Below are 16,014 nucleotides of genomic sequence, written 5' to 3' on the forward strand. Positions count from 1 at the left end.
TTACATTTTTAACTCAATTGATTTCTCAACTAAATTTTCCTTAAACTGTTTGAGGTTGTACTTTACTTAAGAAGGAATTTCTACTAAGTTAATTTATCAAATCCCTTGGTAAAAGTAATAATTCATTCGATGTTGTATTCTAATTGAAACATGGTACTTTCTTTATTCAAATGATTTCTAAAAATAACTTCATCTTTTTCTTGATGAGTTCCAAATGGGTTTAGAAGTTGTACTCTACTTCATGTTAAGTAAATGAGGCTCCGTGAACATTTTTAATTGTATTGGTTTATGGACCCTATGAACTGAGTAACTTGAGAACGTTGTTGCGCAATGTGAAACAAAAATATGTGGGCACAAGGTGCCAGGGAAAATATTATGATTTTATTTAATGGCATGTGAGTTGCCCGTGCGGCTATGACATAAATATGGGCACGCGATGCCGAAAAAATATGAAAGTAGGTCGAGAGCTATATTATTTATGATTTTGAAATGAGATGTCACAAGGTGACCTTCACTCAAATGAATTATATTCGAAAGATGCTTATTTGAAGGAAATATATTTGAAAGATATTTATATTTGAAGGACTTGATTAAATGATTGCACTTGTATACATTATTCATTGAGCAATGTTGATGGTGTTTTTGTTTCCCTGCTGTTTATATCAATGGTTGATTATTGTTGCCGTCATTATTATTTGCTCCCTATTATTTTTGTATGCTATATTGCACAGGTTGTTAGACTAGTGAGTGTCTGTACTGTACCTCATCACTACTCCACCGAGGTTAGTCTTGATACTTACTAGGTACTGTTGTAGTGTGCTCATACTACACTTCTATACATTTTTTTTTGTACAGATCCAGGTATTTGATCGGTAGCAGCTACGCGAGTCATTGCAGTGGAGACTCAAGGTAAACCTGCTACAGCGTTCGCAGGCCTCGGAGTCACCTTCAATTGTACTTAATCTATATGTTCCTTTTGTTTTGGAACAGTGATGTATCTATTTTGTATAACTATTCTTAGAAAGGCTTATGACTAGTACCACTGGTTTTGGGAATTGTAATTTTTTCAGAGTAATTTAATTTAAAGTTAGTGAATAGCCATATTGTTACAAAAAATGTTAAGCTTACCTAGTTTAGAGATTAGGTGTCATCACGACTCCTTTGGAGGGAAACTTGGGTCGTGACAAGTTGGTATCAGAGCTCTAGGTTCATAGGTGCTACAAGTCATAAGCGAGTTTAGTAGAGTCTTGTGGATCGATACGGAGACGTTTGTACTTATCTTCGAGAGGCTACAAAACTAGTAGGAAAAATTTCCACTTCATTCATTCCTTATCGTGCGACATTTATTCAGCTTGAAGCATATATCTTATATTCTTTTGCATCCACTCATGTATGGAATTTCGCACTACACCAATGGTTAGTGATATCGTAAAAGGGTTATAAGAGAGCCAGGGTTGCTCAACCGTTGTTACCACGTGTCGTTCAGAATCGAGGATATGGAAGTGCAAAGAGATCTTTCAGTTGTGCACATAGGGGTGCATCAAATTTTTGACATTTGGTTGATAAGTACAATCTTAAGAAGGTTTAATTGGTTGCCTAATCATCACAGGTGGATGTAGATCTAAAAAATAGTTGGTCGTATTAGAGGCTATGTGTTTCGTATGGTATTTCTATTTAGCGAATGGTATTTACTAGCAAGCCGAAATACTGGAGGAAGTGAGTTTAACTGTCATGAGGATAACAAGTGCCAAGTATATGGCTTGAGGTGTCTTATGACTAGTGTCGTACGAGCGGTGAAGGTTAATATTGTGGATCATCGAAATGTGTCCTATGATTTTTCACCAAGTGACGGGAGTCCACTATCAACGATAAGATTGCGGAGTCATGTGTTATATTAGTTTTGGCTTGAGCTGTATAAATGTGGTATTCAGAAGGTTTGTCGAAACTTGTATATGATTAAGAGCTGAGATTTGAATGGGATGATGATGGGAATTTTGGTGTTCCCACATCCTTAATAATTCTACATTTCAGTATCAGCAGGGACATGAAAACAATTTCAGAATACTCATAGTGCTCCAGTTAATTAGGGCACTCGCGTGGGGTGGTCATCTTTTAATGCACCGCTGTTATGTGATTCCTACAATGGTTATCCTAGTTATCCGGCACAGACTCAGTATGAGCAGTTGGACCGCAGATTGGTTATTATGAATATGGTGATACTAGGAACATCATGAGAAATTGTCCCAAACTTGGGAGAAATCTATTCCATCAGAGCATGCATGCCACGTACTCCATTACAATTACTACTCTACTTACACTACCAGTTAGGGATGGAGGACGAGCGGGTAAATAGTGCCTAAGAGGTGGAGGCCCGACCCATCGATATATTTGCTATGGTATAGGTGAGGTCTCTACACTAGATGTGTCGTTACAAGTACGATCTCGAGTTATTATAAAGTAACAATTTACTTAACTTGATTCGGTTCTGAGTATCGAGGCAAGTCCTCCTAATATACTCCAATCATGAGTGAGCTTCGTAATCTTAAACTTACTTATGTGAATACTTCTATTGGGAGATTATATGGAGATAGCTATGTCTATCATTATGTGTTGGTCACTAAAAATAGTTGTCAGATTAAAAGTGACTTTTGTTAATCAATTCGATGAGTTTGATGTAATTTCTAAATAATTGATTTCAGTTTTAAATTATATGCCCTACTGGTATGAGGGATCATTGTATGTTGTGATTTTGTTTAACGAAAATTATTTGAAAGAAGGAAGAAAGGAAATGGAAATTTTTATTTGGCACAATGTGCAAAATACTTGTGATTCAGAGTTGAGGACGAGATCCTCACATTTTATATGATATAAAATATTTAAATCGGGCTACAAACTGCGGTGGATGTTATATAAGGACGAGGTCCTTGTGGTGAAAAATTTATGTGTTTAAATTCTCCCTTGTGAAATTATAAATTTGTACTATAGTACTTATAGGAGTCATGCCTATGAGGCTTATTTGAAAATTCTTGTATTAATATCTTTGTGCATAAATTGCCAAATTGTATTGTAATTATTAAATTTTAGCCTACGAGGTGAGTTTACAGGTGGTGTTAAATGTGAGTCGTTAATTTGCGTAAGTAATTATGAGGTCTTCATGCCTTGTTGTTATTAAAGTGGAGGTTTGAAACAAGATTTTGTTAACATGAGGTTAATTGGTGATGTTGTAATCGACTATGAATAACTATTGAGATCAGAGATGTGGTTAAGGTCATACATATGATGTGTTTCATGCCCATATATCTTTATGATAATGTCACGCTTGTAATGCGGAGATTAGTGTTACTAATATATACATTGTGGTGATTTGTCGAATTGAGGATGTGTTGTTAGGAGTTCTTTTGGTGTTACTCTGACAGGTGGATAGGCCCAATTACAAGGAAAACTCTGCCGAAATTTCTAAAAAATTGGAGAGTTAGAAAAATTTGGGACATTGAGATGTACGAAGAAAGAGATAAGTTACGTTATGTGTTTGAGGGCGGACTCTACTTCTCATTGAGGATGAATGACCCTAAGTGGGGAGAATGTACACCACGGCAAAATTTTAAAGTATTTAAGCGCTATTAAAAGTTCATGTGTGCATAGGCACGTGTTGCTATATACAATCGAGACTAATACCGTGTGTTGATGTGAAAATTGGACCACTTTGAAGATGTTTGGAGTGTAGAAAATTTCATCTTAAAGTACAAATATGAGTAAGGTAAATAGCCTCAATTGAAACGGTATTGTCGGACTTATTTTGAATGCGTTAAAATGGGATCAAGCACAAGTATATGTGTAAAACTAGAAACATCAAATTTGAAACCTCAAAATAATCTTAGTACGTTCAAGGATGAACGTTTGTTTAAGAGGTGGAGAATGTAACGACTCGATCGGTTGTTTTGAATAAGTATAACCTCGTTTCCCCATATACTGCTAAATTCATGCTTCACGATTCTTATATAACTTGCCGAAGAAATTGGTTTGGGTTTGGAAAGGTTTTGAAAGGAATTGAGACACTTAGTCTCCAGTAAGAGAGCTTAAGATGAATTAAAGTGACCGGAAGGTGAAATATGAGTAAATGAATCCGGAATGGAATTTCGATAATTCCAATAGCTCCGAATGGTGATTTTGGATTTAGGAGCGTGCCTGGAAAATTATTTGGAAGTTTGTAGTTTAATTAGGCGTGAAATGGCGAAAACGAGAAGTCACAGTTTGGATGTTTGACCGAGCGGTTGACTTTTTGATATCGAGATCAAAATCTGACTCAAGAAGTTGGAATATATCCATTATGTCATTTATGATTTGTGTGCAAAATTTGGGGTCAATCGAACTTGATTTGATAGGTTTCGGCGTTGTTTTGTGGAATTTGAAAGTTTCTAAGTCCTGAGGCTTGAACCCGAGGTGGATTTAGTGTTTTGGTGTTGTTTTGAGTAATTTGAAGGCTCGACTAAATTTTTATGAAGTTATGGGATGTGTTGGTACATTTGGTTGAGGTCCCGGGGGCCTCAGATGAGTGTCGGAGTGAATTTTGAGCAAGTCCGGGCATTTTGGAACTCTGAGATGGTTCTGGCACTTTTGGGAGTGCGGACCGCACCAAAAATATGCGGACCGCACAAAATGGTGTGCGGACCGCACAAATTGGTGTGCGGACCGCACAAAATGGTGTGCAGCCGCACATTAAAAATGTTCCGCAGGATCTTTGGTCCGACTTTCGAAGCTTATATCTTTTGATCTACAAGAAATTTTGGGATGATCGAGAAATGAAAGTTATAGATCTTTGTATCTAGTTTTCAGAAACATATTATAATAGGCATTTGGATATTTGTAGCGAATGTTATGGCCACAATACTAAATCATGTCACTGTAGTTAAAATCCACCACGGGGGCAATGGATTTACCGCGGTCAGCACTGGTTTTTGTGTGGTCAGTAGTGAGGGAACCCAGAAGGTACTCTATAAATACGAGGGTTGGGGTTTTAATTCATATTTTGACCTAGGGAGCTCGGTTTGAGGCGATTTTTCGAAAGGTTTTCAAGAAATTCATCGGGGTATGTGATTCTAACTCAGATTTGGCTAGAATACATCAATCTATCATTGAATTCATCATTTGATTCGTGATTTGGGATGGAATTTGGGAAAAAATTGTGTAATCTTTCAAAAATATAAAATAATGATTTAAATGACCAAATGGTATCGGAATTGGATAATTTTTTATGGGTGAACTCGTATCGGAATGGATATTCGGTTTTTGTAAATTTTGTTGGGTTTCGAGGTGCGGGCCCGGGGAGTTGACTTTTGTTGACTTTTCGCAAATTGTATGAGAATCATAGCTTTGTTAATTGGAATTATTTTCTCTTGCATTGTTAGATGTATTAAAGTCATTTTTGAGCTAGATTGAGCCGAGCATTGATGAACTGGAAAAAGGAAAAAAAACTAAATTAAGTATTGAATTGGCCGTATTGATGTAAGTATCTTGCCTAACCTTGTGGGGGGACTTCCCCTTAGGATTTGAGTCTTTTGTGTCGATTGTAGTTCGTGTACGCGAGGTGACGAGTGCGTACTCGGACTTATTTGTGAAGAATTAGAATTTTAGGGTTCTTAGGTTCTTATATTCACTAGGGATGGAGTTATTCTTGATATGACTGAGTTCCTACTTATTAGTTTCATCTCTACATGCTTAATTGAAATTACTTGTTTCACGTTTCACTCTCATTACCTAACTAACTCCTATTTGACTTAAATGAAGAGTTTTGCCTCTCCTATTGTCATGTTATATTTTCATAACTACTTGACTCGTGTGGATTTCTTTATTATTGACTTGTATATTGTGGGATCATTGCTACATGTTAGTTCTCCCGTTGTTGAATTGTTCCCTTTATGCCATTATTCTTTTCTGTGGTTATTCCTTTGAGCTGATTCTACTATTTTCTCGTGATTTATAGCCCCTGAGTTGATTTACTTGTCTTACCTTGTATTATTGTCATGTGTTGTTGTTATATGTATTGCAGTGATGTTCGATCCTTCTGTTGTGATGTAACTGTTGGTTCTGTTGGTTGCTTTGTGTATTTATTTGGGACTACGGATGTGAGATTTCGGTAGATCCCCCCTTGTCTGTTTATTTGGGACTACTGATATGAGATTCCGGTAGATCCCCCTTGTCTATTTATTTGGGACTATGAATGTGGGAGGAATGCACCCGGTAGATTCCCCTAGTACTGGGTATTTACATTTGGGACTACGGATTGGGATTCTGGTAGATCCCCGCGCATTATGAGTTGGACCACGGGACTGCACCCGGGAGATCCATTGGATATTTATATTTGGGGCTTATAGGATGGTATCCTAGGAGATCCCCGGTTGTTATCTCTGTGCTGAGTTATGCTTCTTCCGTGATTATTTTGTCTCCATTGTAATTGTTGTTATCAATTCAAGTGTTTTAACAGTTTAGATTCCTTTACGGTTGTGATCCTTTGTGTTGGAATCCATAGTGTTTACAATACCTCACCTTATTTTTATATATATTTTGTCACGACCCGGATTTCCCACCATCGGGTGTCGTGATGGCGCCTACTATCGGAGCTAGGCAAGCCAAATATTTAAAACACCTTTCCTGCTTTCTTTCAAACAATATGATAAACGAGACAAAATTTAAGCGGAAGACTTTAAATCTAAAGCAACTGAAAATCAAAAGTGCGGAAGTTTAATACACATCACTACCCAAGGTCTGGTGTCACTAGCTCACGGACTACTACAGAATTCTACAAACAATGTCTAAAAGGAAATACATCATGTTTGTCTAATACAAGATGAACAAACGAAAAACATGGAAAGGGACTTCGGCCTGCGATCGCTAGCTAGGCTACCTCGAGAGTCCCTGGACTGAAGATAGCTCTCAGAAGTCCTACTGTTGTGGTCCCTAAGCTTCTCCCTGATCTCTGCACAAAAATGCATAGAGTGTAGCATCAGCACAACCGACCCCATGTGCTGGTAAGTGCCTGGCCTAACCCCGGTAAAGTACTGACGAGGCTAGACAGGACCTACCACAATTAATCTGTACAGATATATATACAAGTGCAAGAAAACAATAACAAGATAATACAAAGTAAAGCTAGGAGGGGACATGCTATCAGGGAGTAACAGATAAAAATGAAATATCGGAAATAAACAGAAGAAACTCCGGTTCCCATGATATATATATATATATAGTGGACGGCGTGCCACACGATCCCATAATATCATATATAAGTGGACGACGTGCCACACGATCCCAATTTTCATATACCACGTGGTAGGCATACCACTCGTTCCCATTTCATCTTTATCACAGTGCGCAATATGTCACCGGCAACGGAGGCCAATAACCAATAATCACTCTAATTTGTGGTAGGCGTACCACTCGATCCCATTTCGTAAAATCATATGTGGACGGCGTGCCACACGATCCCATAATATCATATAAAAGTGGACGGTGCGCCACACGATCCCATAATATCATATATAAGTGGACGGCGTGCCACACGATCCCATAATATCATATATAAGTGGAAGGCGTGCCACACGATCCCATAATATCATATATAAATGGACGGCATGCCACACAATCCCATAATATCATATATAAGTGGACGGCGTGCCACACGATCCCATAATATAATTCGAAACATCTAATTTTGTAAGGAGAGTCCCATTAGGGGAAATCAACCACATATCACTCTAACCCGGCAAGGGTACAACTAACAACCCAAAAATATCCCGACAAGGGAGAGTATATATATCGGTCTACACATCCCGTCAAGGGAGTAATCACAACACATTCTCTTTTTAAATCCCTTCTTCCTCAACTAACACATTCATGTTCGAGATAACGCTCCAAAAGTACACCAATCACAATTTTACCTCAACCGTTCACATTATATGAAACTCATCAAACAAACAAGGAGATTGTGTCACGTTATTCGAATTAAAAGCAATTAAGACTCACGGTCATGCTAGACTCCGGTGCATAGATAACCGTCACCATGCCTATACACCGTACTCCACATTAGCAAGTAGCAAATAACATCCTAATCCTATTCCCTCAAGCCAAAGTTAGAACAAACACTTACTTCGAATGCTCCAAACTCAACTCACGCTTCTAGTATAGCTTTACCTCTTGATTCCACCACCAATCCGCTCGAATCTAGTCATAAGTTACTTAATCACATTAATAATTACTAAATGAATCACTCCCCATGCATGAAAATAAATTTTACAAGGTTTTTTCCCAAAATGGTCAAAAACACCCCCGGACCCACGTGGTCGAAACTCGAGGTTCGAACCAAAACCCCGTTACCCATTCTCCCACGAATCCAAATATATGATTTATTTTGAAATCGGACCTCAAATTTAGGTCCAACTTCTCAATTTGTAGAAAACCTAGGTTCTACCCAAAACACCCAATTTCCCCCATGAAAATCTTTGATTTGAATTTGAAATCACGTTAAAAGATGTCAAGGAATAAAGAAATTAAGTTAGAAATCACTTACCAATCGTTTTGGAAAAGAAAAGTTGTTTGGAAAATCGCCTCTTAGGTTTTGGGTTTTTGAAAAGTGGAAAAATGACTGAAAATCCCGAATATATATATACTTTTGCTGAGGGCTGGCGCGGACCGCGCAGAAATGCACCGCGGCCGCGCCGAGGGAGGGAAGAAGAGGGCTCTCTGAACCCACCCAACGCGGACCGCACTGATTTGGTGCGCGGCCGCGCTGGTCGACCTGGCTACCGACCCTCTGAACCCCCACCATGCGGATCGCACAAAAAAGCACCGCGCCCGCGTGGCTGCCAGCGCGGACCGCGCGAAAACGGCCGCGGCCGCGCTGGGCCTGCAACACCTGAACCTGCAATTTTGTTTTATTATTTTTTAAGTCTAAGACCTCCCGGACCCCACTCAAAACTCACCCGAGCCCTCGGGGCTCCAAACCAAACATACATATGATCTTAAAAACATCTTACGGTCTCATTTTTGCGATCAAATCGCCAAAATAACATCATATACATAGAATCAAGCCTCAAAACACATGATTTTCTTTCAACTTTCATAAAACTCAAAGTCCCCATCTTAAGTCTGAAACACGTCATATGACATCCGTTTTTAGCCAAACTTTACAGATAGTGCTTAAAACATATTTAAGACTCGTACCGGGCGTCGGAACCAAAATACGAGCCCGATACCACAGTTTTCTGATCAATTTCCTTCTTTATTTTCCTTAATTAATTTCAGAAAACAATTTCACACAAAAATTCATTTCTCGGGCTTGGGACCTCGGAATTTAATTCCGTGCACACGCCCAAGTCCCATATTTTTCTATGGACCCTTCGGGACCTTCGAATCACAGGTCCGGGTCAGTTTACCCAAAATATTGACCGAAGTCAATATTATGCATATTAATATCAAAATTCATCAAAGTTTTCACATAATTCACATATTCTAACATAAAAACTTTCCGGCTATGCGCCCGAACTGCGCACGCAAATCAAGACAACTAAAAGTGAGGTTTTCAAAGCCTCGGAAGCGCGAAACAAGGAATAACTATGATTATGACCCTTTGGGTCGTCACATTCTCCACCTCTAAAACAACCGTTCGTCCTCGAATGGACAAAAGAAAGAAGTACATGAGTCGGAAAATAAATGAGGATAACGGCCCCACATATCGGACTCGGACTCCCAGGTCGATGCCTCAGGAGGCTCACCTCTCCGATGAACACGCACCGAAGGAAAACTCTTCGACCTCAACTGTCGAACCTGCCGGTCTAGAATAGCCACTGGCTCCTTTTCATATGATAGATCCTTGTCCAATTGGACAGTGCTGAAATCTAACACGTGCGATGGATCTGCGCGATACTTCCGGAGCATAGATACATGAAACACGGGATGCACAGCTGACAAGCTAGGTGGCAAGGCAAGTCTATAAGCCACCTCTCCCACACGATCAAGAATCTCAAATGGACTGATGAACCTAGGGCTGAGCTTGACCTTCTTCCCAAATCGCATCACGCCCTTCATAGGCGATACACGGAGCAATACCCGCTCCCCAACCATGAAAGCAACATCTCTGACCTTGCAGTCTGCATAACTCTTTTGTCTGGACTGAGCTGTACGAAGTCTATCCTGAATAATCCTGACCTTGTCCAAGGCCTCCTGAACCAGATCCGTACCCAATAATCGAGCCTCTCCCGGCTCAAACCATCCAACTGGAGACCGACATCGCCTACCATACAACGCCTCATACGGAGCCATCTGAATGCTGGACTGGTAGCTGTTGTTGTAGGCGAACTCTGCTAAAGGCAAAAACTGGTCCCACGAGCCTCCAAAATCAATGACACAGGCTCGGAGCATGTCCTCAAGAATTTGAATAGTCCTCTCGGATTGACCGTCCGTCTGAGGATGAAATGTTGTACTCAACTCAACCTGGGTGCCCAACTCTCGCTAAACCGCTCTCCAGAAATGCGAGGTAAACTGCGTACCCCGATCCGAAATGATAGATAGCGGCACCCCATGAAGGCGAACAATCTCCCTGATATAAATCTCGGCTAACCTTTCAGACAAATAGGTGGCTGCAACAGGAACAAAATGCACTGACTTGGTCAGCCTATCAACAATGACCAAAACTGCATCAAACTTCTTCCGAGTCATCGGAAGTCCAGTAACGAAATCCACTGTAATCCTCTCCCACTTCCACTCGGGAAGTGCAATTCTCTGAAATAGACCACCAGGTCTTTGATGCTCGTACTTAACCTGCTGACAATTCAAACACCGAGCCACATGTGCAACGATGTCTTTCTTCATCTTGCGCCACCAATAGTGCTACCTCAAATCTTGATACATCTTCGTCGCACCCGAGTGAATAGAATACCGAGAACTGTGGGCCTCCGCTAAGATCAACTTTTGAATCCCATCAACATTGGGCACACAAACTCGGCCCTGCAATCTCAATATGCCATCATCATCTAAGGTTACTTTCTTGGCACCTCCACGATGCAACGTGTCTCTCAAGACTCACAAATGGGGATCATCGAATTGCTGATCACGGATACGCTCCAATAACAAAGAACGAGCGACCGTGCAAGCTAATACTCGACTAGGCTCAGAAATGTCCAACCTCACAAACTGATTGGCCAAAGCCTGAACGTCCAAAGCAAGCAGTCTCTCACCGACCAGAATATAAGCAAGACTTCCCATACTGGCTGACTTTCTACTCAAGGCATCGGCCACCACATTGGCCTTTCCCGAGTGATATAAGATAGTGATGTCATAATCTTTCAACAATTCCAACCACCTCCTTTGCCTCAAATTCAACTCTTTTTGCTTGAACAAATACTGAAGACTCTTATGATCCGTGAACACCTCACACGCCACACCATACAGATAGTGCCTCCAAATCTTCAATGCGTGAACAATGGCTGCCAACTCCAAATCATGCACTGGATAGTTCTTCTCATGAACCTTCAACTGCCTCAAAGCATAGGCAATGACCTTGCCATCCTGCATCAACACTGCACCAAGTCCAATACGAGATGCATCACAATAGACTGTATAGGGCCCTGAACTTGTGGGCAAAACCAACATCGTTGTTGTGGTCAAAGCTGCCTTGAGCCTCTGAAAACTCGCCTCACACTCGTCTGACCATCTGAACTGGGCACCTTTCTGGGTCAATCTGGTCATAGGGGCTGCAATGGATGAAAACACCTCCACGAACCGACGGTAGTAACCTGCTAACCCCAGGAAACTCCGAATCTCCGTAGCTGAAGCTGGTCGAGGCTAGTTCTTGACTACCTCTATCTTCTTCGGGTCTACCTGAATACCTGCTGTTGATACGACATGACCCAGGAATGCGACCGAACTCAACCAAAACTCGCACTTCGAGAACTTAGCATACAACTGACTATCCTTCAGGGTATGAAGAACCGCTCTGAGGTGATGCTCATGCTCCTCCTGACTGCGGGAGTATATAAGAATATCGTCAATGAAGACTATCACGAACAAGTACAAATAAGGTCTGAACACTCGGTTCATCAACTCCATGAATGTTGTTGGGGCATTAGTCAATCCAAATGACATGACCAAAAACTCATAGTGCCCACACCGAGTGCGAAATGATGTCTTAGGGACATCAGATGCCCTAATCCTCAGCTGGTGGTAGCCAGATCTCAAATCTATCTTTGAAAACACCCACGCACCCTGAAGCTGGTCGAATAAATCGTCGATCCTCGGCAGTGGGTACTTGTTCTTAATTGTCACCTTGTTCAATTGCCGGTAATCAATGCACATCCTCATCGAACCATCCTTTTTCTTCACAAATAGCACCGGTGCACCCCAAGGCGAAACACTGGGTCTAATGAAACCCTTCTCAAGCAAATCCTGAAGCTAACCCTTTAACTCTTTCAATTCTGGCGGCGCCATACGATACGGTGGAATGGAAATGGGTTGAGTGCCCGGAGCCAGATCAATACAAAAATCAATATCCCTGTCGGGCGGCATGCCCAGCAGGTCTGAAAGGAAGCCCTCAGGAAACTCCCGAACAATAGGAACAGAATCAATAGACGGGACCTCAGCGCTGGAGTCGCAAACATAAGCCAGATAAGCTAGACACCCCTTCTCGACCATACGTCGAGCCTTCACATAAGAAATAATGCTGCGAGAAGAATGACCAGGAGTCCCTCTCCATTCTAAACGGGGCAAATCCAGTAAGGCTAAGGTCACGGTCTTGGCATGACAATCCAAGATCGCATGATACGGGGACAAACAATCCATCCCTAATATGACGTCGAAATCCACCATATCCAAGAGCAACAAGTCGACACGGGTCTCAAGACCCCTGAATACCACAACACATGAACGATGAACCCGATCCACCACTATAGAATCCACCACTAGCGTAGACATATATACAGGAATACTCAAGGCCTCACTATGCATAACCAAATAGGGTGCAAAATAGGACGACACATATGAATACGTAGATCCGGGATCAAATAGCATAGAAGCATCCCTATCATAGACCAGAATAGTACCTGTAATCACAGCATCTGATGACTCAGCCTCTGGCCTGGCTGGCAAGGCATAATAATGGGGCTGGGCCCCACCTCCCTGAATCATATCCCTGGGATGATCTGCTGCTGGCTGACCCCTAGCTCTAGCGGTCTGAGCTCTACCTCTAAGACCTCTACCTCTACCTCTATGTCCTCTACCCTCGCCTCTAGCTGGTTGGGCAGGATGTGGGGCAATTGGTACCTAGATCATTGGGCAAGGACCCTGCTGCTGCGAGCTGCTGGAAACTCGAGGGCAATATCTGGCAATGTGACTCACATCGCCGCAAGTATAACAAGCCCTCGACTGCTGAGAATAACGAAGTGGTGGTGCACTGATAGGTGCTGATGGTGAACTGAAGAGTTGCTGGTCAGAATACTGCGACTGAGAACCACGACCACCTGGTGTACCATGAGAAGCTTGGAGAGCTGACTGAAAGGGCCTCGAAGGATGGCCCCTACCATAAGAATCCCTACCTCCATACGAGGTACCACTGAATCTACCAGAATGACAGGGCCTCTTATCAGACCCATGACCACCTCCCTGAGCAAGTGCCATCTCTATCCGGCGGGCACCATCTACCGCCTCCTGAAATGAAATCTCACTACCTGCACTCATGGCCATCTGAACACGGATCGGCTGGGCCAACCCATCAATAAACCTCTGCACCCTCTCTCTATCGGTGGGGAGTATCACAATGGCATGACGAGCAAGATCAATGAACCGGGTCTCATACTGGGTGACCGTCATAGGACCCTGCTGGAAATGCTCAAACCGCCTGCGAAGAGCATCTCGCTGAGCAACTGGAAGAAACTTCCCCAGAAATAACTCTGAAAACTGATCCCATGTCAATGATGGCGACCCTGCTGGCCTGGCTAAACAGAAATCCCTCCACCAAGTCTTGGCGGATCCTGCCAGGCAAAAAGTGGCAAAGTCGACCCCATTGGTCTCTACAATGCCCATAGTCCGTAGAACCTCATGACAGCTGAATATGAAATCCTGAGCATCCCTTGAGGGGGTGCCACTATATGTGGTTGTGAAGAGCTTGGTGAAACGATCAAGCCTCCACAAAGCATCTACGGACATAGCCGCACCATCGCTGGACTGAGCCGCAATACCTGGCTGAGCTGCCACAGCTGGCTAAACTGCCGGAACCTGAGCCTGAGGAGCTACCGGCTCTGTAGTACGAGTATCGGGAGTCTGAACTCCTCCCCCAGCCTGAGATGTGGTTGGAGCTACGGGAAGCAAACCCGCTCTAGAAATGCCCTCTATAAAGCCTACCAGTCGGATCAAAGTGTCTTGAAGCACTTGAGTGGCTATGAAACCCTCTGGGACCTGAGCTAGGCCCACCGGAGCTGCTGGAGCTGGAACCCTTTCATCGTAGTCAACATGAGGCTCCACCTCTGGGAATGCCGCTCGGGGCTGAGCTCTGCCCCGGCCTCGGCCTCGCCCCCTGCCCCTGATAGGAGCGTTGTTGGGGGCTCGGGCTGCTGTGCGGTAGAAGAGAAAGCACGTGTCCTCTCCATCTGCGAAAGAACAGAGTGGAAAGACAATCAGTACTTGAGAAACAGAATCGCACGACAAGAATGAACAAGGTGAAGTTTTCCTAACTTAGTAGCCTCTGCGGGATAAATACAGACGTCTCCATACCGATCCCTCAGACTCTACCGAGCTGTTCGTGAGTTGTGAGACCTAAGTAACCTAGTGCTCTAATACCAACTTGTCACGACCTGGATTTCCCACCATCGGGTGTCGTGATGGCGCCTACTATCGGAGCTAGGCAAGCCAAATATTTAAAATACCTTTCCTGCTTTCTTTCAAACAATATAATAAACGAGACAAAATTTAAGCTGAACACTTTAAATCTAAAGCAACTGAAAACCAAAAGTGCGGAAGTTTAATACACATCACTACCCAAGGTCTGGTGTCACTAGCTCACGGACTACTACAGAATTCTACAAACAATGTCTAAAAGGAAATACATCATGTTTGTCTAATACAAGATGAACAAACGAAAAACATGGAAAGGGACTTCGGCCTGCGAACGCTAGCTAGGCTACCTCGAGAGTCCCTGGACTGAAGATAGCTCCCAGAAGTCCTACTGTTGTGGTCCCTAAGCTGCTCCCTGATCTCTGCACAAAAATGCATAGAGTGTAGCATCAGCACAACCGACCCCATGTGCTGGTAAGTGCCTGGCCTAACCCCGGTAAAGTACTGACGAGGCTAGACAGGACCTACCACAATTAATCTGTACAGATATATATACAAGTGCAAGAAAACAATAACAAGATAATACAAAGTAAAGCTAGGAGGGGACATGCTATCGGGGAGTAACAGATAAAAATGAAATATCATAAATAAATAGAAAAACTCTGGTTCCCATGATATATATATATATATATAGTGGACGGCGTGCCACACGATCCCATAATATCATATATAAGTGGACGGCGTGCCACACGATCCCAATTTCATATACCACGTGGTAGGCGTACCACTCGTTCCCATTTCATCTTTATCACATTGCGCAATATGTCACCGGCAATGGAGGCCAATAACCAATAATCACTCTAATTTGTGGTAGGCGTACCACTCGATCCCATTTCGTAAAATCATACGTGGACGGCGTGCCACACGATCCCATAATATCATATATAAGTGGACGGCGTGCCACACGATCCCATAATATCATATAAAAGTGTGGACGGCGTGCCACACGATCCCATAATATCATATATAAGTGGACGGCGTGCCACACGATCCCATAATATCATATATAAGTGGACGGTGTGCCACACGATCCCATAATATCATATATAAGTGGACGGCGTGCCACACGATCCCATAATATCATATATATAAGTGGACGGCGTGCCACACGATCCCATAATATCATATATAAGTGGACGG

Source organism: Nicotiana tabacum, chromosome 8 (assembly GCF_000715075.1).
Source record: "Nicotiana tabacum cultivar K326 chromosome 8, ASM71507v2, whole genome shotgun sequence".
Taxonomy (NCBI): domain Eukaryota; kingdom Viridiplantae; phylum Streptophyta; class Magnoliopsida; order Solanales; family Solanaceae; genus Nicotiana; species Nicotiana tabacum.